General features: G+C 48.6%; 1 protein-coding gene across 11 annotated transcripts in view; it reads left to right on the top strand.

Annotated features, from left to right (window-relative positions):
* Window positions 1–388: 388 nt before the first annotated feature.
* Window positions 389–23042, top strand: part of UBAP2 (ubiquitin associated protein 2) — a 1758279-nt gene continuing 1735625 nt past the window's right edge. For 7 of the 11 annotated variants that reach the window (XM_069626850.1, XM_069626859.1, XM_069626855.1 and 4 more), the window contains exon 1: window positions 619–754. The gene's annotated coding sequence lies outside the window, so the exon portion shown is untranslated. Of the gene's footprint in view, window positions 539–577; window positions 599–618; window positions 787–23042 lie in introns of those variants that run through there. The other 4 variants (XM_069626852.1, XM_069626853.1, XM_069626851.1 and 1 more) reach the window with 4 other exon arrangements.

The following is a 23042-nucleotide window of genomic DNA, read 5'->3' on the forward strand; positions in this document are numbered from 1 at the left end:
ATTAATTTTATGTTGTGTGATGTTACAATATTCATGTGCCTGCCTGGTTTTGCCCCTTATTTGAATATTTTTGGAAATAAAACGAGTTGGGTCTTGTTTAATACTTTACTAAATACACTAGTGAACATACATGCTCAGTAAAAGCTACAAAAAATCGTAAGTCTAAACTAAATAGGGACGGTTAGCATTTATTGATCTATATGTATACTATAGCACATGGTGTAATTAAATCAAATCTGTGGTGGTCTCTAGAGCACGTGTGGTGGAACCGAAGGGTTAAAGCAAACGTTGCAGCTGATGTGTGGTTGTCTCTATGAAAGTTGTGACAATCTATGGGCACTTGTGGTGGGCACTAGGGGCGGTGTCACCGCTGCTGACATTCAGCTCCCATTCCTGAGGCGCCCGCTGACAGATATGAACAGGGGTGGCTAAGCCGCCACTGACAGCGTTTCAGGCCAACTTCTGCGGCGCCCGAATAATACGTCACAGCAGTGCGCGACGGCGGCGGAGGCTCCCGGACGCTGGTTCTTTTCGTTAGGTGTGTTTGGCATGCTATGGTAGTGGGGTGCTCAGTCAAGAGGTGGAGGCGGATGGGCAGGTGCGGGGTACTTTTCTATTATGTGAGTCGTTTTTTAACAAAGCCGCGGAGGTGGTGGTGGCGCTGCGCTCGGTGACGTCAGCGACTGTTAAGATGTCCGCGCGGCCTGGCCGAGGTCACGTGACAGGCTCCGCTGCTTTGTGAGCACATTGGCAGGTAAAGGAGCGGCGGCGGAGGAAGCGGCGCCGGTAATCGGGGAATGGGGGTGGGGGCACGAGGGGGAATGGGAGCACTAACTGAGGGAGGCTAAAGTATCACCAGCTCTTTCTCGGCTTCAACACCGACACTGTCCGAAACGGGCAAAGCGGGACGATGGTGGGGGCCATCAACACGAATCCCCTTTCCTCCTTCGATATAAAGTCTATTGTTTCAATATGTGTGCGCTCTCCGACGAACACCAACGAGTACATAAGGGGCGCGGGGGGTAGGTAAGGGACAGGCTATAGAAGATGGGAGAGGGCGGTCATAAAGCACCCCCTTGGAAGAAATCCGGCAGAGACAGCATTTGGGCTGAGGGGTCCTGGGAGTGGAAAGAAGGAGCAAGGGAGGGAGAGGAAGCATACCGGTCGAAGGATGGCGGAGTGAAAATACGTGGGTATAGTGCGGTGGTGTTCAAGTGATTGTCGGACGTTGAGGCCCTGACCATTTGTGACACTTTTATATTCCATGAGTGGGGGAGTTGTAGACGTGGAGGCCCTGGGAACAGGCGTATCTGTTCTGGGACGGGGCACGTGCATGCAAGCCATTGCCCATGCTGGCTCTGTTAGTGAGGGAGTGGAAACGGATGTCCTTATATTAAGTGGCGGGGTAGCAGGTAATGTGTGTGCACATGGGTGGATTCTTTAGGGATTATAAAGTATGGAGGCCTTCAAAAGGTGAGGGTAGACATAGGTGCTGTAATGGTGTACGTTCTGTAATGACTTACACGGTCATGGATTTCTAGTGGATTAGAGCCATGGGATGTTGCGCTACCTATATACATCTTGGAAGTGGTGGGTGCAGACCAAGGAATTGCATTGACCTGACAAAAGGGGTGTTTAACATGGCTACGCCAAACATAACCGAAGGCATGCACTTGCTGTTATTTGTTTGGGAGTATTTGTAGACGAGCGTTCTAAGTAAACTAATGAAATAACTTGTTTGGGAGTCCTCTGTATAGAGATCCTGTAAGAAATGAGCAATGGGGCATTTGTGAGATGTAGCAGTGGTGTAACTTTGCTGAACATGTTGGGGGTGGGGGAGCATGCCATCTGAAGAAAAGGTGCCGCAGCCAAATGAATGGAGACAAAATGATGTGCCATGAAAGTTGGGGGGGGGGGGAGACAAACACCCCTACCCCCCATCCCCCAAAAATCACGCCCATGTGCACTAGTCAATTGCACGTATGAGTTTCCAGATTCGAAAAGAATCTGATGTTTTGGAGAAGCGAGGTGGAGTTGTAAACGCTAAATACCCCAGACTTTAGTGTACGTATCAAGAATTGCAACGTTGATTCGCACTTAAGAAACTTGAGTATGTATTAAGCTGGTGGGCGATTCATAAAGTGCACACCATTGGAATGCCTCTTTGTGAGGGGAGGCTTTCTTGAAAGGCAGGCAGGGGCCTGCGGGGGTGGATCGGAAGCGCTGGGCGCTTGGGCTAGGAGTCTGGGACAAGAATAGTTGGACGCATTAAGGGTGGGGGTGCCCGCGGATTGGGCGATGTCATGAGCTCTGTTATAACGTGCGCGTGAAGCTCCTTGGGATTCGCTGGGTTAAGGCTAGTCGTGGATACAGACCGGGGGCGGTGGAGGGAGCTGACATTCCTGGAGGCGCCTGCCTCGGGTACTCAAGCATGTGCGACTGAGTTTTTTTTTTTTTGTGTTTAGTTTTGGGTGTGTTATGGGGGCGGGGGGGATAGCGCCACTGGATACTTGAAGTGAACCTTCAAGATAAAGTCAGTGGACAGAGTGACTCTGATTAGACCGTTGCTGTTTCTCACTAATCCGTTTGTTGCCTGGGAACCGCAGCGGTCTTTCATATTTCAGCCGTGTTTTTAAAGCGGAAGTTGGCTGAAAGGATTTTGTTTGCACTGCTCAGCCTTCCGCTGCTATTTGTTTTCCACTCGTGGGGTTGTGCTTGGTGTGAAGGCGCTCAGAAGCCATATGACTAACGCCTTCTGGGTTTCCGAAATACATATTTTCATGTGTTTCATAACTTGCTATCATCTTTTTCTCATTCTTTAAGGCTTTGAGACAGCAGCTTATTTTCCAAGTACAAATAACGGCGTATCCCTTTTACTAGTGCATTCCTTTATGTACTTCTGTCAAATGAACGTCATTTAGGGTGTGCAGGGAGTATTACACTTTTCTTGTTTGAGTAGCTTAGGTGGTCTTGTTTTCCCGTCTGCACGTGCAGAGAAACACTGGAAGTCTCTAGATGATAATAGAACGCCTGACTGGATGAACTACACGTCTGACAGGGAAACCACCCGAGATATCTGTATAAGGCAATTCGAGACCTTTGGCTGCCTGGAAGCCCTCTATTACATTGTTTTAATTCGGTTGACTAACTTGTACCACCTTTTGTGTCCAAGTGGGTCCCTTCTGACAGAACCAGCCACTTTTGGAAAGTAATTCCAGTAGGGCTCTGTTGCCTAGGGATCTAGGCCCCAAATGAAGGACGCACACACGGAGAGATAGGAGGAACTTCTTTATTCTTTCACAACTAAAAGGAAGTGACATTCGCAGCGCACGTGCCCCATAACCCCCTTGCACAGTCAGACTCCGCCTTTCCAACGGAGGGGGCTCCCGAGCGTTAACCCCTTGAGTCCCGGGTAACACTACCCCCGGACAATATGTCCAAACATCAACTTGACACCCTGTGTCTCAACACATAACTTAACACTCCTCAACAAGTCTCATCGGCTTCTTTATGAGCCGTCTCGGCCTCTCACCTCGAGTCCCCAGATCGGGCTCCTCTTCAATTACTTCACTCGGGGCCACATCCCGGGGGTCCCCTTCCGGGGGAAACCACTCATCATCCCTCTGCATTAGTGGTTCCGGTGAGAGTGCCCTTTGAGCTCCTTCCGTGGGCTCTCTCCTTGCATATAGCCTGAACTGTTGACAGTTTCTGGTGACGGTCCTGTTCTCATCTTCCGCCGTCACCATCGTGCCTTTCATGGCAACAATCCTCAGGGGGCTTGGAGCAAACCTCGGGTCTGTCTTCCTGCTTGCCGGCTGCTGTACCAGGACTTCATCTCCCACCTGGAGCCCCGGCAGTACCGCTCCTCTTCGAGCATCGGTGCGACGCCTCGCATTCTCTTTTGCCACCGCATCTCTCTGGAGGAGATCTTGGTCGGCCGGCTCAGCCTGCACCGTACTCCTCGGGATGCGAGTTCGCACTTCATATCTAAACATGAGCTCAGCAGGCGTCTTGTTTGTGACCTCATGGGGAGTGTTTCTGTAGTCTCTTAACAGGCGGCATAGGGCTTGGTGTGTATCAACGGCGTCCAGCCGTGCCCTCTGAATGGCCTTCTTAATCGATGCCATAAATCGCTCCGCCATTCCATTCGCCTGGGGGTGGCGTGGTGTGATCTTCATGTGCCTGAACCCCAGGTGCTCTGCCAGTGTCCCAAATTCGTGCCCACAGAACGGTGGTCCGTTGTCGGACTTGACCCACTTGGGGATCCCCCACTCACTGAAGACCTCTTCTATCGTTGCCGCAACTTGAGAGAACGCTGTGGAGCTGACTCTCTTGGCAATCGGAAATCTTGAGTGTTCATCCACGAAGAGCAGAATATAGTCGCCCGCTTCAGTGGGCCCGTAAAAATCCATGGCTACTCGTTCCCAAGGGTGCTCAGGTATTTGAGTGTGTTGGAGCGGGGGCGGATGTTCTGCAGGGGCTGTGCACTGACAGGCGTGGCAGTTCCTCACCCACTCGTCCACAGCTGCGTCCAGGAGGGGGAACCACACATGGCATCTGAGCTGCTTCTTTGTGTTCTCGGCTCCCCTGTGACCTTCATGAGCTATGCTAACCACCTCGCTCCTGAGTGTGGCAGGGATGACGATCCTACACCCTCTGAGCAGAATGTTATCGTCCTTTACCGCCAGTTCACCATGGACCCTGGCTAGCCGTTCGATTTCTTGCTTGTTCACCCCCGGGTGAGCTAGAGTGGCTCTGTGGTGATCTTTCCACTTGTTGGCGGTCGTGAGGCTGATCGCCAGGGCTGTCGTCGGATCGGCTGCCGACGCGGCCGCTACCCTTTCGAGTGACAGTGCCGGGGGCAGCGCCTGAGCCGCCACATATTGCACATACGCAACGTCCCCCTTCCGTGCCAGCGGGGCCCCTACTGGGTGTCGGGAGAGGTAGTCGGCGGGGTTAAGGTCGCCCCCCGGGCGATGTACGATATCGTAATCGTATTCCTGGAGGCGGATGCCCCACCTTTCAATCCTCGGTGGCATCTTGGTATGCGGGTTCCCAAACAATGAGAGAAGCGCCTGATGATCGGTGATCAGCGTAAACTTCTTTCCGATTATAAAGTTATGAAAATGCTCACACGCCCAGACCGCTGCCAAGCTCTCCTTCTCGGCCTGGGAGTAGGCTAGTTCAGGCGTTGATAGCGCTCGGCTCGCGTATGCAATCACGTGTCTGGGGTTAACATCTGCGCCACTGGTTTGGGCCAGAATGGCGCCGAGGCCTACTGGGCTGGCATCGACTACCACCTCGGTGTGCCACTGTGGGTTGAAATATGCGAGGCGATGGGCCTCGGCGAGAGCTTGCTTGATGTCCGCAAAAGCCTGTTGACAGGCCTGTGTCCATTCAAACGGCGACTCCTTCTGTAGCAGTTTCCTCAGTGGGTCTGTGATGGAGGCATAGTGGGGGATGTACCTTGCGCAGTATCCTGCCATGCCAAGGAACGAACGGACATCCGCCACTTGTCGGGGCTCGGCGAGGTTGGTGATCGTCTCGACCTTCTCGGGGTCAGGCAGCATGCCGTCCTTGGAGAAGATATGTCCAAAGAACTTGAGTTTTGTTTTGCCGAACCGGCATTTCGATATGTTGAGCGTGAGGCCGGCACCCTGAAGGGCCTCGCAGGTGTCGTGTAGAGCCCTGTCATGGGATTCCTTGGACGATCCAAAGACGAGAATATCGTCACTGTAATTGAGGGCCCCTTTGATAGGTCGGATGATCTGGCGTATAGTTTCCTGGAAGATCTCAGCGGCAGATGAGATTCCAAAGTTCAGCCTCCGGTATCTAAAGAGTCCATCGTGTGTCGCAAACGTGGTTATGGGCCGGGAGTCAGGGTGGAGCTCCAGCTGATGGTATCCCTGATTTAAGTCCAGTTTAGAGAACATTTGGGCACTGTTCAGCATCACAATCATGTCCTCAATACATGGTCCCGGGTGTCGTTCCCGTTGGATCGCCGTGTTGGCCACCCGCATGTCCACGCACAAACGGATCTTGCCCCCTTCCTTGGGTACCACCACAAGGGGGGACACCCACGGCGTCGGACCCGTCGCCGGCTCAATGATGTCGTCGCGGAGCAGTTGCTGGAGCGCCTCCGAAACTGTCTCCTGAAGGTGGAATCCGACCCTTCTGGGATGCTGCGGCACTGGACGCACGTTGGGGTCAATATGGAGCCGGATTGGGGGTCCCCGTAGTTTTCCTAGCCCCACGCAGAGCTTGGGGAAGGCCCCCGCGATGTCTTCTTGTGAGACGAGCGATTGAGTTTGATGGTAGGCAATCACATCTTCCGTGTACCCCTGGCCGGGTTTGGCCGCTGCGGCAGTGATCACGTCACCCACATTCACGTGAATTTCAATCAGTCCGAGGTGCGACGCCGTGAGGTAGCTAAGGAGGCATCGGCTTTTGGCGAGGGACCGTATCACGTGAATGGTCGCATCAACTTGCCGCCCATTCAGGAGAAGGCACTGGGTGAATTGACCCAACGTTTGGAGCGGGGTGGCGGCACCCCACTGGAAAATTCTGGAGCGAGACGGACTGAGCTGTGGCGGGCATGGTATCCTGACGTAGTCTTGTTCGCCCATGATGTTCACTGTGGCCCCAGAGTCAATCATAAACTGAAATTGGCAGTTCGCCATCTTGAGCGGGATCTGCGGGGCCTCCCTGGCCTCTTTGTTGTCGAGGATAAGGTTTACGAACTCATCCTGGTCGTAGTGGTCCTGCGGCGCATAGTAGGCCGCCGCCTGGTCGTCATGGCAGAGGGTTTCCGGCCTGTATTCTGCAGGCGGGTTGTCGTATTCATCCGTGAAATGTCTGGGCTGTTCGGCCTGGTCATACGGAGGGGCATATCCTGCCGCTAGGTATTCGTCCATCGCACGAACGTAACGCCTCTGGCCGAGGCCCTGTTGATATGGTCTCGGCTGGCTGTATTGCAGGGGTTGCGGGCGGAACTGCATTCTGGGGGCCGCCTGGGGCCGCATCGGTGGAAATGGGACGCCCTCCCTGCAGACGGAGTGAAAGTGTCCTTCTCTTCCGCAGTTGGTACATCGCTGGGACAGGGCTGGACAGGACCCTGAGTGGGGGAAAGACATCCCGCAGCGGTAGCACTGTCTTTGCAGCCGCGGGGTTGACATCGGCGGGGCAGTGGATGGTCCATACGGCTGGGGGCCTTGACGGGGGGGCAGTATGGCGGCCACAAATTCCCCTGAGCCCACCTTCGCGTTGTTGGAGTGACCCATGGCCGAGGCCTGCGCATCCACCCTCTCGTGGATGCGGGCGAGTTCACTGACCTCGGGCATGGTGAGCGGTTTCTTGAGGAGCTGTTTCTTGAGTGCAGGGGAGAGGCACCCTTCGATCACCCTCAGCCGGATAGCTTCTTCTAACGAGAACGCATCAAATTGGCAGTTCGCCCCTTTCACCCGTAGACGTGTGATGAATTCGTCGACGGTCTCTTGCGGGAGTTGGGTGCATTGATTGAACAAGTATCTTTCATAGTCCCGATTGACTTCGATAATAAGCAGTTTGTCCAGCGCGCCGATCAGCTTGGGAAAAGTGTCCTGGTCTGCGGGTGGAATGGCCTTAACGACCGTTTTTATTTCTCCCCCTACCAGGTTAAGGAAAATGTCCCTCATATTGGGGGAGTCCCCGTCGCCGGATCCTCTCACAAAGTGTCGAAAATCGTCCATCCAGTCGGTCCATCTGGGGCCTTTGGTGGCCTGCGGAGTCATAGTGAACGGCGGGGGCAGTCGTAGTTGAATCGACTTCGCCGCCCGCGGCAGTTGAGGCGAGCCTTGGCTGGACCCCGGGTTGGAGGTGCTCATGGCCCCTGGGAGAGAAGGCCCGTCCTTGCGCGGGCGGGGTCGCCGTCGCGGAGGTCCGACGGAGGAGGTCCGACAAGGCGGATTCGGCGGAGTGCCGTGCTGCGCGGAGGTGGAGCAGGAGGAGGAGGCTCGCTGGATCGGCCACCACAGGCGGACTGCCGTCGGAGGAGGACTCCGGTGCGCGGGAGAGATCCTCGTCGCCAAATGTTGCCTAGGGATCTAGGCCCCAAATGAAGGACGCACACACGGAGAGATAGGAGGAACTTCTTTATTCTTTCACAACTAAAAGGAAGTGACATTCGCAGCGCACGTGCCCCATAACCCCCTTGCACAGTCAGACTCCGCCTTTCCAACGGAGGGGGCTCCCGAGCGTTAACCCCTTGAGTCCCGGGTAACAGGCTCCAAAGAATGACACGTGCTGCCGTGTCTTATGTTGGGTGGGGGAGGTTGTGGTAGCAGCTGCTTATTTCAGAAAGTAAAGATGTCTTTATGAATGCGGCATTATGGGTGGAAAGATTTCCTAGCACTTGCTATTAGTTTGGTAGTTTCATCAGAGTGAAAGAAAAGAGGGTTTGACATATCAATGCCCCTTTAGTGATTGTGTTCATTTCGGCCTGAAGATGGGAGGCAAATCTAGCACCGTGCCAGCATTGCGAATCTTATTTCATTGCAAGCTTATTTTTTAGTTTGCTCGATTGAATATGTAAGCTTTCATTTACTGGCATATCTAGAAAGCACAGCCTTTGGGTACATCTGATAAGGGTTTGATCGCTTCCTAATTCAATGTATTATTTTCCAAAGTAACATCTCCTTGTGGCAGGTGGGATAGCTTGTTTTTTCCCTTTCTTTTTAAAATGTTTATATGTACTCGCTGCTTCAAATGGTAGAGAACTGTGGTCTTGTGTCAACTATATTCTGGTGATACCCAGATCCTTGTCAGTCTCCACGAGGGATCTAACGTAGGCTGAGTGGTGACGGGCTGCCTGTATATAGTGAAGCATTGAATGCACCTAAATGGAGACAAGCCTTAGGTATTGCTCCTTGGTTGTTCTCGAGTGTTCGCCCCTGCCAGCTTTTTCACTGGACTTAAAACTTCATAGTTTTTCTTTCTCCAGTGGTGGTAATCGGGGTTCTGGTTGTCTTGTTTGACATTAAAGTGGCTTTTGCACCCCAGGTGGATAACATCGTGAAAGTGCACACTGTCACTTGTTTAATATTGGCTGCTGTATCCATTTTTGGAATATTTAACATCTCAGGATCATAGTTCGGGCAGCAGTGATTTCTAGAGTTCAGTACTGGTTATCTTTCTATTTCTAAGAAACTATTTTTTTAAGATTCAAACAGTTAAAACGATTCAGTACATGTGATTTTGCTGGTTGCAAAAATTCAGTCCCAACTCCCTAGCAGCCCATCTTTGGGATGGTGCCACATATATAGTCAAATTGAACTGCATGTTCTTTTGCTGATCTGGAAGATTCTTAATGGAAGTGCTCCTGAGTATTGTCTAACATGGCTCTGCAATACATCGGCACTCTATTTAAGATCTAGTAGCAAGGACTTATTGGTGTTGATGGGGAAAATGTATCCTTAGCCGTTATGTTGGGAAATCACTGTACGTTTTAGTTTCTCTAATAATTTTGTTCAGAAATCGTTGTACACAGCAGTCTTAAGTCCACACGAAAACTGCATTTGTGTTCTTTGTTCGTTAAATATTATTAATAATTAATAATAATAATATTGTTTTGTGTATAATCATGTTTGTCTTATCTATATGTATTGTTTTGCTATGTTGGTCTATCACTTTGAAATTGGTTTGTAAGTTTGCGCTTAATGAATAATTTTACTGCTACTGCTGATGTCCTTTTCTTCAGTTCTCTCGGGTAAGGACCCTCGCCTGTCTTTTTTATTTTTTTCAAATCTAGTGTGGGTTGCATTGTCCTCATACATCCTGCCAGTATTGAGAGATGAGGGGTATTGGAATATTTTGTCTTTCTCAATGCCTTTAGCCACTGGCATTTCAGGGGCAGGTACAATTCCCCCAACTAGTCCCATGCTTTCTCCACTGTTCCAATTACTGAATGTCTTCTTGTCGAAGATGTATCGTTTACCTAGGTCTCCGGGGTGTAGACTATTACTTGTCCAAGAGGCAAGATATTAGACAAATCTACTTGTCCTTTAAAAAGACATAACACTCTATTGCCTGAATGTATTTGGAAAAGCAGAGGCACAGCATAATACATTATATTGGTAACTGTCAAATATACCACACAGTTGCATGCTATTAATACACAACATGTAAAGCTGTAACTAAAACTTAGTTTAACATAGCCGAAGCTGGCATCAACCAGTTTGGAAGAGGCAGCATCTAACAACTTGCAGTCCAGGAAAAAGATTTTGTAACTGTTTAAGAGGCCAACCTCAACCTAGGGAGTTCCTTCCCTCCCCACTCAAGCTGTCGTGCAACAAACTGTTTAATGGATTATTTTATTCGACCCTATCTCCAATTCATCTAATTCCCCATGGATCCCTCACCCCGAGCTACCAATGAGCCAAGAATCAGGCTGGTGTAAAGGAAATGGAAAAAAAAAAAGGAAATATGTTTATTATTTAAATTATATGTTAAGAAAAATCGCACAACCTGCACCCGCCACCTTCTTTGTGGACGACAGTTAGCTTTTCGTGACATAAATAAATTGTACAAATTGGAGAAACACAAATCGCAGTACTTTAATCTCAATTTCAGATCAAGAGATAATTAGCGCTGGTTAGTGAACACAAACAATTATAAATGTAGTGCTTTGCAATTTCGATTTTCCTGCGCTTTTAATATGCTAGCAGTTTGTTTTTTAGTTCCCCCTCCTAACTTTTGATCTGGGTTGGGGAATTCTGACAGAAAAATTAGGGTGATTGACGAAGACTCACCCCCTTCACCCCCCACTCTCCACTGAAAGGCTTGTGTTGGGAAAAGTTGGACAAAAAGACTGGACTGATTTAAGAACAGACGCCCCTCTTCGGGGTCAACTGGACAGAAAGGATTACCCAATTAAATTAAAGGCTATAGTTTTTCAGCACACACTGGGACGTGAGCGCTGCTAATTTCGAATTTGAACAAAAATCACCTGTTGTGTTCTGCTGGAGGGAATTAATTACATTAATATTTTTAGTTAAATAGGCTAAGGATCTATAGTTTTGCCCCCCCTTCCGCCAACTAAAAGGAACATTATTTAAAATTCCCCCACCTTTTGTTTGCGTAGGAAACCTCTGTTTAAAGTTGGTACAGCCAGCTGCATGTCGGGGCCCATCTGAAAGGATAGGGCAGGAATCTGGTCACTACTCTCACCAGGATGGTTCCTCGCTCTCCACTATGGGTTCCAGTCCGCTTTCATGCAGCTCCAGCAACAGATGGCTCCAATAGACAGTGCCACCGAAAAATACAATCTCTTCTGGTGTTTCCTTCTTGCTGTCAGTGAGTTTTAGCAGCTCTCTCCTGATGGTAATTTGGCAGCAGCTCTGTCCCTTACTCACAATGTATCATCCCCTTAATATAGCAGCAATGACGCCAAGTTTACAATCCTGGGCAGTACCCCGTAAGAATTCTCGCAAATAGGAGTGGACAGTCATTCTTCTCTTCCTCCCAACTCCTGCCTCTCTCTACGGATTGGTTTAAGGGTCTTGAACAGACATATGGCAACTTCCATTTGCAGTCCCCTTTGTTTTCATGTCACATTTTGGCAAAAATCTAGTTGTCTAAACTTTGTGATTTACTACTAACTGCCATATATATTTTTCCCGATTCAGATAATCACAGGGAATTAAATAAGTCAGGGCCGCACCAGTTTGCAAGACCGCCTGGTAATTTTCTGCCGTTTTCACAGAAAGCATCACTTATGTTCATGCAATTTATTTTCCATATTCCTAATTTCGCCCTCAGCACGTTCGCCAACTCTCAAATTGGGAAATTTTTTCGGATCAGCCAGGAATCTAGTTTGACTGGCCGTTACAGTTCCTATGTTGCAGTTGGATGAATTTTATATCGCCAAAATCGCCAGCAAATTATCTATAAAATAAAATCTGACTTATGGTTGCTGGGAAAATGCCTAAATTATAGTCCTTTTAAACGAAGGGTATATTTATATGTGCAAATATGAGGTTCCCTTCTTCCAATCCTTTTTTCTCCTGACCAGTGTTTTTATTCTCTTTAGAAGTTGGTTGCCTCTGTAAGAGTTTCAGCCTTCTTTAATTTTAGCCCCGGTTTTGACACCTCCTTCTTACATTCTGGTCATGCATTACCCAAAACAGTTGGCCTGCATATAGCTGCCTTTTTATAGACAGCAAGTCTAAGGGACACTTGGTTTCCACACTTCAGGCAAACCACATTTTATTCTATTAAACCACTGGGATGCAAGCCAGGCTTTCAGTGGGGAGAGTCCTTAGTGACATTTGTCCCACAGCAAGCAAATGGTTTACCTCTGGCCTACAGAAATCCCCATCGGAACAAAGTGGGCTTTTCTTTCCAGATGTTTGCTGATATTTTGTATGTGAAGCATTTTGTCAACACACCCTGTCTTTTCCCTGACATATTTACGTTGGTAGGGGAAACCTTTTCTGATGTCTTGCTTTAACTTGCAACCGCAAATGCAACGCAGTTTTTCTGTCTGTTTAAAAATCCTGTTTTTCATGTGAAAGGGACCGTTGAATTTCGTTTGCCTTTGTGAATTAAAATGCTTTTCCTTTGATAATGGCAGGTAGCCCTTTTTCACATGGCCCTTCAATTTGGGGGCCTTTGATTAGACGCCACAATGTGTCTATATGACTGGATATGCACTTGTGAAAAATAAAAACCTATTGGTGTTGCGTTGAATTGGGCCAGAGCTGTTCGTAAACTGGGAACCTGTGCACTTTATCTGTTTGATTCTGGGTATTTGCTTAGAACCCTTTTATGCTTTCGGCTAAACTTGCTGCCAACTAGGGAGAATGAACGCTATTGTAAGGCATGGAGCGCGCCACTTGTAGTCGATGCTAGGTCTCGGTGGAGACCTTTAAAACATTTGGTTTGTGAATACCCAGGTTTGTTCTCACTCGGGAATCTCATCACCAACTTTATCGAGGGTCTCGGATTACCCCCTTGGGGGAAACTCTTTGGGAGTGCATACATTTCTTGTACTAGTTTACTCAGATGTGTGACTTTTTACTTTAAAATATAAAAGTAGGGTCTATCATAGGTAACATTCATGCATATGACTTGGACAGAACAATGACATTTTTCAGCTAATAGAAAATAGAAAAAATGCATTAGCTATTCAAATAAATAGATTACGTTTCCAGGTCCTATTTTGTAACTCACCCGTGAGCAAACCAAAGGCAGTCTCTGTAGTTGAAAGATATTATGCAGTTTCTTTCTCGTTTCTTTTTTCGTTGCTATGTGTGGAAGGAGCGAGGAAGAGATGCTGTGAGCTTTAAGGTCAACCTGTTAAGTTTCATCTGTAGTGCTAAAACTGAGCATGTGGCACTGTTCTTGCAGGTGAAACGAGTAGAAGAATGGGGTCTGCACAAAGATGAAGGGAACTTTACCTTATTGCCACTAATCTGTCAATGTTTAAGCATGACCACTACTTCAGATGCACAATTATTTGAAAAAGTTAATCGACCCTTACATCTTCTAAGCAAACTGCAGCACAATTCCTTTCAGAAAAATATAATTGCTCAATTGTCTGAACTTAAGCTGCTGAAGGCACGCCCCTGAACGCTCTCGCTAGGGAAGAAAGGCCCTTGTAGGGATTACAAGTTTAATCTCACATGCAGATGAGAGCAACAGCAAAGAACTCTGCTGCTAAGAACGTTCTGCCAAAAAGAGATACAAGCAGAAATTTATAAAGCAAACATCGTCATGAGTGACCCAATCCACCCTCCAGATAAGGTGCGTATGAGGCCTTTTTACGCACAGAAATCTTGTCAATACGGCCCTTTTTAATTCTACCATGCATACCACTTAGACAAGCTTTTTATGGCAGCACCCCCATAAATCATGGAGCTCACTGGTGACGGCCTTGTTAGCAGCGGCTTGCAAATCCACTCTTTACTTTAGTAATCAACATAGTTCCTTGAAAGAAGCAACTGGGAGGAGTCCTGGTCTGTTTAAACATTTATTTTGTAACACTGTCCTCTGTTAATGATTCTTTCAAGATATTTTCTGAGAAATGTAAAAGGGAATTTGTGTTTTGTTCCCTTTGTTCAACAGCCTGCATTTTGTAGGTAAGTGTTATTAAAATCATCTCAAATCACGAACATGCATTTTATCTTGGCTTTAGGACAAGTAGTATTGTGTAAAATGAAAATTGTCTTGAAGCTGCATTTCTGCTTAATTGGCTTTAATAGAGGCAGCGCAGTTGCATGGGCATTTCATCACAGAAGCACACCGGCATGTGGTCTGAACTTTAACTTCCGTTCTGACCACCCACTGCAAGCGGGTATAATGGATACAGGTAGAAGCAGTGCTGTACATATTTTCAGTGGCACAGATTGTACCTGTATCTCCCAACAGGACCGCTATATATTCGGGCAAAGTAGCCTTATTTATCAACAGAGCTGGTATACCGTACGCATGTCATCACACAATGCCAAATATTCATAGCAGGGCCGATAGCAGCCCTGCTTGGAAATGTGGGCATGATGCAATGTTTTTGGTCAGTTCCTGAATTTCTTAACAGAACTGCTGTTAAGAAAGCATGCACATGTGTTGGCATTTTCTGCAGTGAGCTAAAGTACAGAGCAAGAGCATTGTCTGAACTCTTCCCACCAAGCTCCGACAGTGTGCGAAGATGGCATTGCTGTCATATACTTCAATCTCTTCTACTCTGTATTGCGCTTTTCAAAACTTCTGCTTCTCCCATGTCCTATTAGAGTCCCACTGCCAAAAATGTAACATTTCAAAGCCTCATTATGAATCTCCTGACTAATGTAGGATAGAGCTTTTGATAAGCTATTTATGTCGGGCAAGTCTCACATAGAACTACCAGTGCCCTAACCCTGTGTTTTCCAGTGTCAACAGCCTGTTGGGAAAGGCAGCTCAGTGGGTCAATAACCCTGCTGCAGAGAACATTGTGAAACCTGTTAGTTCAAATCCTGTCAATAGGTGAGTTAATGAGTCTGCATTGGAGATATGCGATTAAGATGCGGTTAACACTCAATTGTAACACACACAGTTGACTTAACTTTCCACTTATCGAAACGGCTACTAAATGTTCAGTGATTCGGCACACACACATTTTATCTGGGATGCTTTACTTGTAATGACTCGTAAAACAAAACTTATCAGGGCTGCTATACCTGTGATGGCTCAGAACAGACTCATCATTTGTGCTGCTTTACTTGTAATGGCTCCGAAGAAGCACATCCCATGAGGACTGCTATATGTAATGGCTCAGAACACGAAACTCTCCAGGGCTGCTATACTTGTACTGGCTCAGAACACACATCTCATATGGGCTCTTGTGCTTGTAACGGCATACAGTGTTGGTACTGCATCTGGTCGGACAAACCTCTAACTCTATCCCAGCCTAAAGAAGGTCTGCACACACCTAAAAAAAAAAAAAAAAAAGGAGCAGCCAATGGTAAAGCTGTTTTTATTTTCTTTTTTTGTAAAATTTAATTAAATGCATTATCAGCTTTTTCGATATTAACTGGTGCCATGTTAAAAGACAAACGGGGGAGATTCCAAGATGGCCGCCAGACCGTGAGGACGTGCACCTCGGGTCCTCTGTGCAGGCAACAATAAAAAAGGAAAGTCGCGGCTCTTACAAGCTTGCAGCCACGTGAAAACAAGCTGTCCGAAAGCACGTTAAGATCCGGATCAAGCATACCTGAGGTTTGGGGACTGATGGAGTCGTCCTGCGCATAGCAGAACCCTGGGTCCCCGTAGAAACCAAGCACGCACTTTACAGAGGGGGTGGACCTACCCTGCTGGAGGCGCGGAGCCCCGGAGCAGAAACGGCCAACAATTAGCAATACGCAGTCCGGAGGTACCGTCCCAGCCCCTCCAGGACACGGCAACAGCGGTCGGCGCGGGTCCCAGACCCCAACGGTAGAACTCGGCCTCTGGGAAAGAGGACAGCCCGTGCTTGAGGACCTCCCGCCCATCGGAGCAGCATGAAAGGCCAGGAGGAACTTGCGTGTACCAGGCAACAGAGGGCCGGGACACCAGCGCCGGCCGTGAACAAGGTACCTGTGGCTGCAGCAAGCGAGGCGGAGTGTCGGGGGGGGGGGGGGGGGGGGGAGAGGGAGTCTATCAGAGACGGTCAGATGCGGTAGGGACAAGCGCCGAGGGAGAAGACCGAAGGTGAACTGGCCGAGAAGTAGAAGAGGCAGGAAGACGTAGCACCGCAGCAATCCGGGACCCCCTTGACGAGCTGGGAACCGATGCTGGAGGAATCAAGCGGTTTGAAGACACACCAAGCTCCGTATTACAGGTACCTGATATTTCCTGGATGACCGAAACCTCCGATTTACGGAAGGGCCCCTTGTGGAAACCTGGCGTGTATCTGAAGGAGAGTGAGGTCATGCCCTGCTGGAGGCCGCGAGGTGGAAGAGCGGAGGTCCCAGGCGTAGCACGACACAGTCGCAGGGTGCCACTTCTGCACAACACGGCAAAAACAGTTGGTGTGGATCCCAGGAACTAAAGAAGGAGCCCGGCAGCGAAGGGGACGGCCCAGGGTCGGGCCATCTCACTAGCCGGAGGGAGCAGCGCAACAGGCCTGGGGAACAAACTTAGACCTGGAAGCGTCCTGGAAGCGGAGAGCCAGAGCACCATCGAGGACGATACACCTATGCAGTGAGGTGGAGTGTCGGAAGGAGGAAGGGTCCCCAGCGACGGCAGAGGCAGAGGCGCACACTGTGGGTGGAACGCGAAGCTGAGACTGCCTGAGGAAAAGGAGAGGCGAGAAGAGGTTTGCACCGCGGCCCCAAGGAGTGCCCCTGACGGACAGACGACCTCCGTTGGAGATAGGAACTGGGACTGACCCTGCCGGAATCTGGCAAAGCGCAGAGACACGGCAACAGCTGACCCCCCGCTCACGGAGCAGGACAGAGTAGGCAATAAAGACGGTTGGGGGGAGATAGGGGAGGCAGCAGGTGCCCTACACAGGGAGCCCTTTGAGAAATCCAGAAACAGCACAGGCCTGAGACAATCAACAGGGCGCCTCCAACGAAAGGAACGCTGACCCGGGGACACTAGCAGACACTAGGGGGGATATTCCCCCCCCCCCCGCATCTTGAAAACTGGGGCTCTCGAAGGCATCTGGACACACCCAGTAGAGAGGTGACCGGAGGTGGGGTATACCTCTGGGGTGTCCCTACCCCCCCCCCACACCACAAGGTCAAAGCATAGGCTCGGGAGCATAGAGCCAGTTAGGAGAGCCTCCGATTCCTAGAGCATTCGAGTTGTTTGAAGGGGTCTCCCAAGACTGGACAACAACCTGCCGCCAGACACCCAGTTCCAACTCAGAGGCACACAAAGCCCTACATCCCAAACCGACCCGAGAAGAAAAGAAAACCACCCCAAAATAGTGGACCAGACCCGGAAACCACAACAGGCATTCAACTGCCGGATCACCCAAACCAAATGTAGGTTGGCGACAACAGCGGCATACACTTTACGCCACAGAACGCTAGCCGACAGTGGCTGGAGCGACCCAGATAAATCTAAATCTGGCCCATCAAGAGCAAGAACCCCAGCAAGAGCTCAGGAAGGGCAAATAGAGACACTGAACACACGTCAAATCACCCCCCCCCCCTTTCCGATTCTGACCACCGGAACAGAAGACCTTCCTCCAAGCACAGTGGCTTCAGATAAAGAACTCCTCTTGAATTGCTTAAAGGGAATGGAGGCCAGATTGACACAAGCTTTCCACAGCCAAATGGATCAACTGAAGGAGGAACTGAAATCCTCCCTAGAGGAGGTCAACAAAGAAATGGCAGAAATAGGAGAAAGAGTGGACATAGTTGAAAGTGGGCTCTCGAACATTGCGGAGGAAACCAATCGACAGTGTGCTGCTGGATCAGCTAGTGAACGCAACGAACAATCTGGAACTCCAGACGGAGGATCTTGAAAATCGCTCAAGAAGATCCAATATTCGGTTCAAAGGTCTGGTTGAATCGGTGCTGGATAAGGATTTAAAAATCACCATGCAACTTCGCTTCAGCAACCTGCTAAACGACACACAACCTGAGGTGATTGGATTCCACAGAATACATCGAGTGGGCCCAAAACGAAACCAGCCAGGGTCGAGACCTAGGGATGTCCTGATAGCAATGTCATCATATTGTCTGGAAGAAAACATACTATGAGCAGCTAGAACATACAGTGACCCTATGATTAACGGCACCCGCATACAGCTATATCAAGACCTGGCGCTGGTCACTCTCCAAGAAAGAAGGCTAATGCAGCCAGTCAAGAAAGCGCACCAAACACAGCAAATTCAATACAGATGGACACACCCGTTTGGGAAGGGAGAGTGAAGTACCAAAAAACCACGAAGATAGTAGAGCCAATACCTTAAGGGGGTAAAACGGAAACAAAACCAGACCGACGAAAGTCACATCGAACGGAGCGAGGGGCGAGAACTGTAGTTAACACAAACCCAGGGTACAATGGTGGAAGTGAACATTGTCTCCAATTAATGTACAGGGGCTGAACTCCCCAGCTAAAAGAAGGGCGATTCTGGGTAGATTGGAGGCGATGCATGCGACGCTGGCAATCCTACAGGAGACGCACCTCCTTCAGAAAGATGAAAAAAGGATGCGAAGCAGAAAATGCCCTCCGATATTTTGCCTCTAATGGTGAAAGGGGCCCCTAGGGGTCCCTCGCGTTATGGAAACAAGGCAAGTCACCACACACGATAGATACGCCAGACATGAGGTTGTATTCCTAAAGCTAGGGTTTATTGCAAAGCAAATAGTCTGTTGGCCAACTCGGTCTCGCGCCCCGCGACGTGTATCTCTAGACTGAATTACGTACATCAGTTACATATATACAAAATGCATATCATACAATCAGCTGTGACATGTTTAACATCACCCTTTATTGGGTTTCTTTGAACTCGGTTTGATAATGGACAATTTCAACGAGTATGACACCTTCAAATATCTATTCTAGCAACAATATGCAACCATGCAAGTGTAGAGACCTCTTTTCTTTGTTGAACAGAACACAGTGCTTCTGTTCTTGTAAGCGAGCTACATACGGGGAAGAGTCACATTCCAGACCTTGCTATCTTTGAGGTGCTATTTGTGGCCTGGGAGCCGACACGCTATACAGGGCTCGGAAAAGGGGGGCCGTAAGAAGAGCATAATTCAAGCCTTTAGCTGCTTTATTCTAACATATTCTACCATATTACGAGACTGGCAGCTGTGAAATGATTAAATGCTGTGAAATGATTAAATGCCCTGTGGCTCTCCTTCAAGGCTACATTCGGGAGGGAGCGGGGCATTCCTCTCCGGAGCTGCCTACGTTGTGTTTCAACAAACTCCTTATTAGCCTCGCGGCCTTGTCCTTTCATGTTCAGACAATGTTAACAGTCGAGCAGAGTAAGCAAAAATGTGCTGCGAAGCAGTTTGAACAGAAAGCAATGAGCAATCGTTAGAGAACAAAATGGCGATCCTTGTTACATCAAAATGGCCGCTCGTTGGTCAAACTCGGACACCTGTATTTCTATCGTTATGTACATGAGACAGTTGGCCTTCGGCCACCAAAATAAGCTTGCCGTCAATCGTGAGAGGTGTCCATTTTTCTAGACCGACAGTGGGACAAAAACAAAAGGGGTGGCAATACTATGCAGCAGGGACCTGGGCTTCCATAAACAACAAATGATAGGATGAGGATGGTAGATACGTGGGAATAAAGGGCACAATTAAAGGCCAAATATACACAATTATAGCCGTCTATGTCCCCCAACGAAAAACAAGACCAGTACATCCCCAAATTGCTTCAGAAGGTGGGAGGGTGGTGTGAGGGCCGGGTGATTATAGGAGGGGACTTCAACTGTGTGATGGACCAAGTATTAAATAAACCCCCCCCCCCGACTGCAGCGGATCAGAGGAACAGACCGGCCCTGCGAAAAATCTTTTGGAGATTTGGGAGTGGTGGTGGAAACGTGGCGGTTTTTTCAAGGGCTGAACCGAGAATACACACACTACTCAGCTTTACATAGGGGATATTCTAGAATAGACATGATACTAGTCTCCTCCACATTAATCCCCTACGTCAAGAAGATAGAAATAGGAGTCCAATACCTCTCCGATCATGCCCCAATTTCGATCCACATAGAACTGGAGGGAACCAACAGACCCCGACCACAATGGAGGCTAAATGAAACAATCTTGAGGGATATCGCACTCGGGGCACACATGGACGGTGTCAACAAATTATTTCTGGGAAAATAACGGTGAAGTCGACTCGAGGGTGATGTGGGACGCTGGGAACGCAATATTACAGAGAAAAAGCCCAAGTCTCGTCAGACGCCCAGAACCTGGCGGGAACTCAAGAAGGCTAGAGCCAAATTAGAAAATCACACTGCAGATAGAACTGCGCAAGCACTACAATCGTACTACATACACGGCGGGAAGGCAAACCAATTTCTAGCAGCTAAACTGTGTAAACGGAAGGCACGCAACATTACCCGGCTCAGAAATAGCAGGGGGGAATTGCAAACAGGGGATGTGGAGAAATTGGAAACGATGGTCCATATTTCACAAGAACCTGCAGACTGACGACCTAAACATAGCAGAACAGACATCCTATATGTCTGCAATACAATTGCCACAGATCACGGAACAACACAGAACAATGTTAGAAGAAATCACAGCGTAAGAGGTGAGCGATGCGATAGCAGCCTTACCCAGAGGGAAGGCACCGGGCCCAGATGGCTTGAGAAACAGGTACTAAGGAGTATGTAGCTGGGACTCCCAAAATAAGATGGCGCTCTATGCAGATGTCATGATCTACATGGGAGATACTGCACGCACTACCCAGAATTATCAACGAACGACAAAGGTTCGCAAAGACATCAGGATTTACAATAAACTACTCAAAATCCAAAGCATTGAACATCACGGAAAAAGGAGGACATGGCTCTCATGGAGGAACGCTTCCCCCTAAAGTGGGAAAAGCGGTCCCTTGAGTATCTAGGGATTCAAGAGGAGTAAAGAACGTATTCAAGGCCAACATCACACCCCTATGGAAGAGCCTACAGGAGGACTTGCAAAGATGGGATGTTCAGGAACTATCATGGTTTGCAAGAATAGCGGCGACACAAATGACCTTGCTTCCCAGGTTAATGTATGTAGTACTTTCTCTTCCCGGTGGAGATACCCCCAAAGCTAATTAAAGAACTTTAGAGGGCAGTGTTCAAATTCATTTGGGGAAGAAACCGAGGATTCAAAGAAAGATCCTTATGCGACCAATGCTTCTTGGAGGGCTGGGAGTTCCAGACGTAGGGAGGTATATACTAGCTGCCCAACTGACACCAATGTTGAAATGGGCGGGCCAGGATAGGATCCTCTTTCGGGATGGGTAAAAATAGAACAAACGGTGACAGACATCCCACTAAAAATGCTACAATTCCTAAAACCAAGCGCCCGAGAAAAGGGGGGGGCACCCTACCGGAGGCAACAAAGACGACTCTACATAGCTGGGATAGAGCACTCCCGACGCAGCAAGGTCCGGGTCCGCTATCCCCCATAGTACATAGTTCTCACCCGGTCTCCATAAAACATTCTGGGTACGATGGAATGATGCAGCCACACTGTCTTTACAAGATGTCTACCAGGATGGGGCCCCATTATCATTCGAAGACTGCAAAGATGTGGTATTAGCGAAAACCACAGATTCAAATATATGCAACTGCGCCATTGGATCTCACATCCAGCGGTTTAAAAGGCAGGGCTAAGACCTCCAGTGGGCCTTGAATTAACAATACGGGAGGGGATACCCACAAAGGGGATAACCAGACTATTTAAATCCTAGACAGGGCGCATGTAGAAGATACCCTCCAATACATGAAGGACTGGGAGCGGGACATGGGGAAGAGATCACGCAGGAAGAATGGAGTCAAATTTGGAGGAGGGCACCTAAGCTATCCAAATCCACAGCAATCAAAGAATCTGCATACAAACTCTGTTATTGCTGGTACATGCCCCCGAATAGGCTACACAAAATGATCCCCACGTATCCCCCGGAATGTTGGTGACAGTGTGGGGAAAGTGGAGACATGTTTCCCATGTGTTGGTCATGCCCAAAGATGAAAGTGTATTGGAAAGAAATCCTGGGCCACATCAGAGACATAACGGGCACTGACCTACCATAGTCGCCAAAAGTAATTCTGCTAGGTGCAGTAGCGGAAGGGAAATATGCAGCCTCAGGGAACAGAGCGGCTCTCCTAACCCACCTTTGACAGCAGCAAGAATGACAGTGGCCCAACGGTGGAAGACAGTGACGGGCCACCCAGCACCGTGGTGGTGGGTTAAAGTGTGGGGAGTCATGGCAATGGAAAACATCTGCGCCACAAAGGCAAGGAGCTATTTGAAATTCTTGGCTATATGGGAACCCCCCCAGGACTATGGGGGGAAAAAGAGAGGCTCACTATTTCAAACCACGGATCCTCAGAAACATTCACATAAGATAAGAGACAGATGGGACTACAGCAGATAACTTGGCTCACGGACCGATCTGGTTACGAACCAAGAGGTTTTTTTTTTTTGGTGAAAATAACAAGGGTGGGGCTGGGTGGGGTGGTAAGGGGGTAACCCAAAGAAAATATGACCAGGGTAAGTTCAAGAAGACAATCACTGGAGGATAATACAAAGGCTTAAAGATGAGGAATATGGGTGTTACAAGGGTAGTGATGTTCATAATGCAAGTTGTAACCATTGCCCAGTTATTGTTTCAGTAAAAAATGTAAGTAAAGTTGGTTAAAAAAAAAAAGACAAACGAGAGAGGAAGAGCAACTCTGAACCTAAGCAATAGAGAAGAACAAAGTTGGGGGGAGGAGGGGCAAAGGGACAGAAAACATACTGGACAATCCTAATCAGGAATTCGAGCAACAGGAAGAGGGAGTAATGAGCTACATGATAGGGCAACAAAGAAAGTGAGACAGGAAACAGTTAATAAAAGTACAAACACACAATGGG

The sequence above is a fragment of the Ambystoma mexicanum genome, chromosome 6p (assembly GCF_040938575.1).
Source record: "Ambystoma mexicanum isolate Mex_15411 chromosome 6p, UKY_AmexF1_1, whole genome shotgun sequence".
Classification (NCBI taxonomy): domain Eukaryota; kingdom Metazoa; phylum Chordata; class Amphibia; order Caudata; family Ambystomatidae; genus Ambystoma; species Ambystoma mexicanum.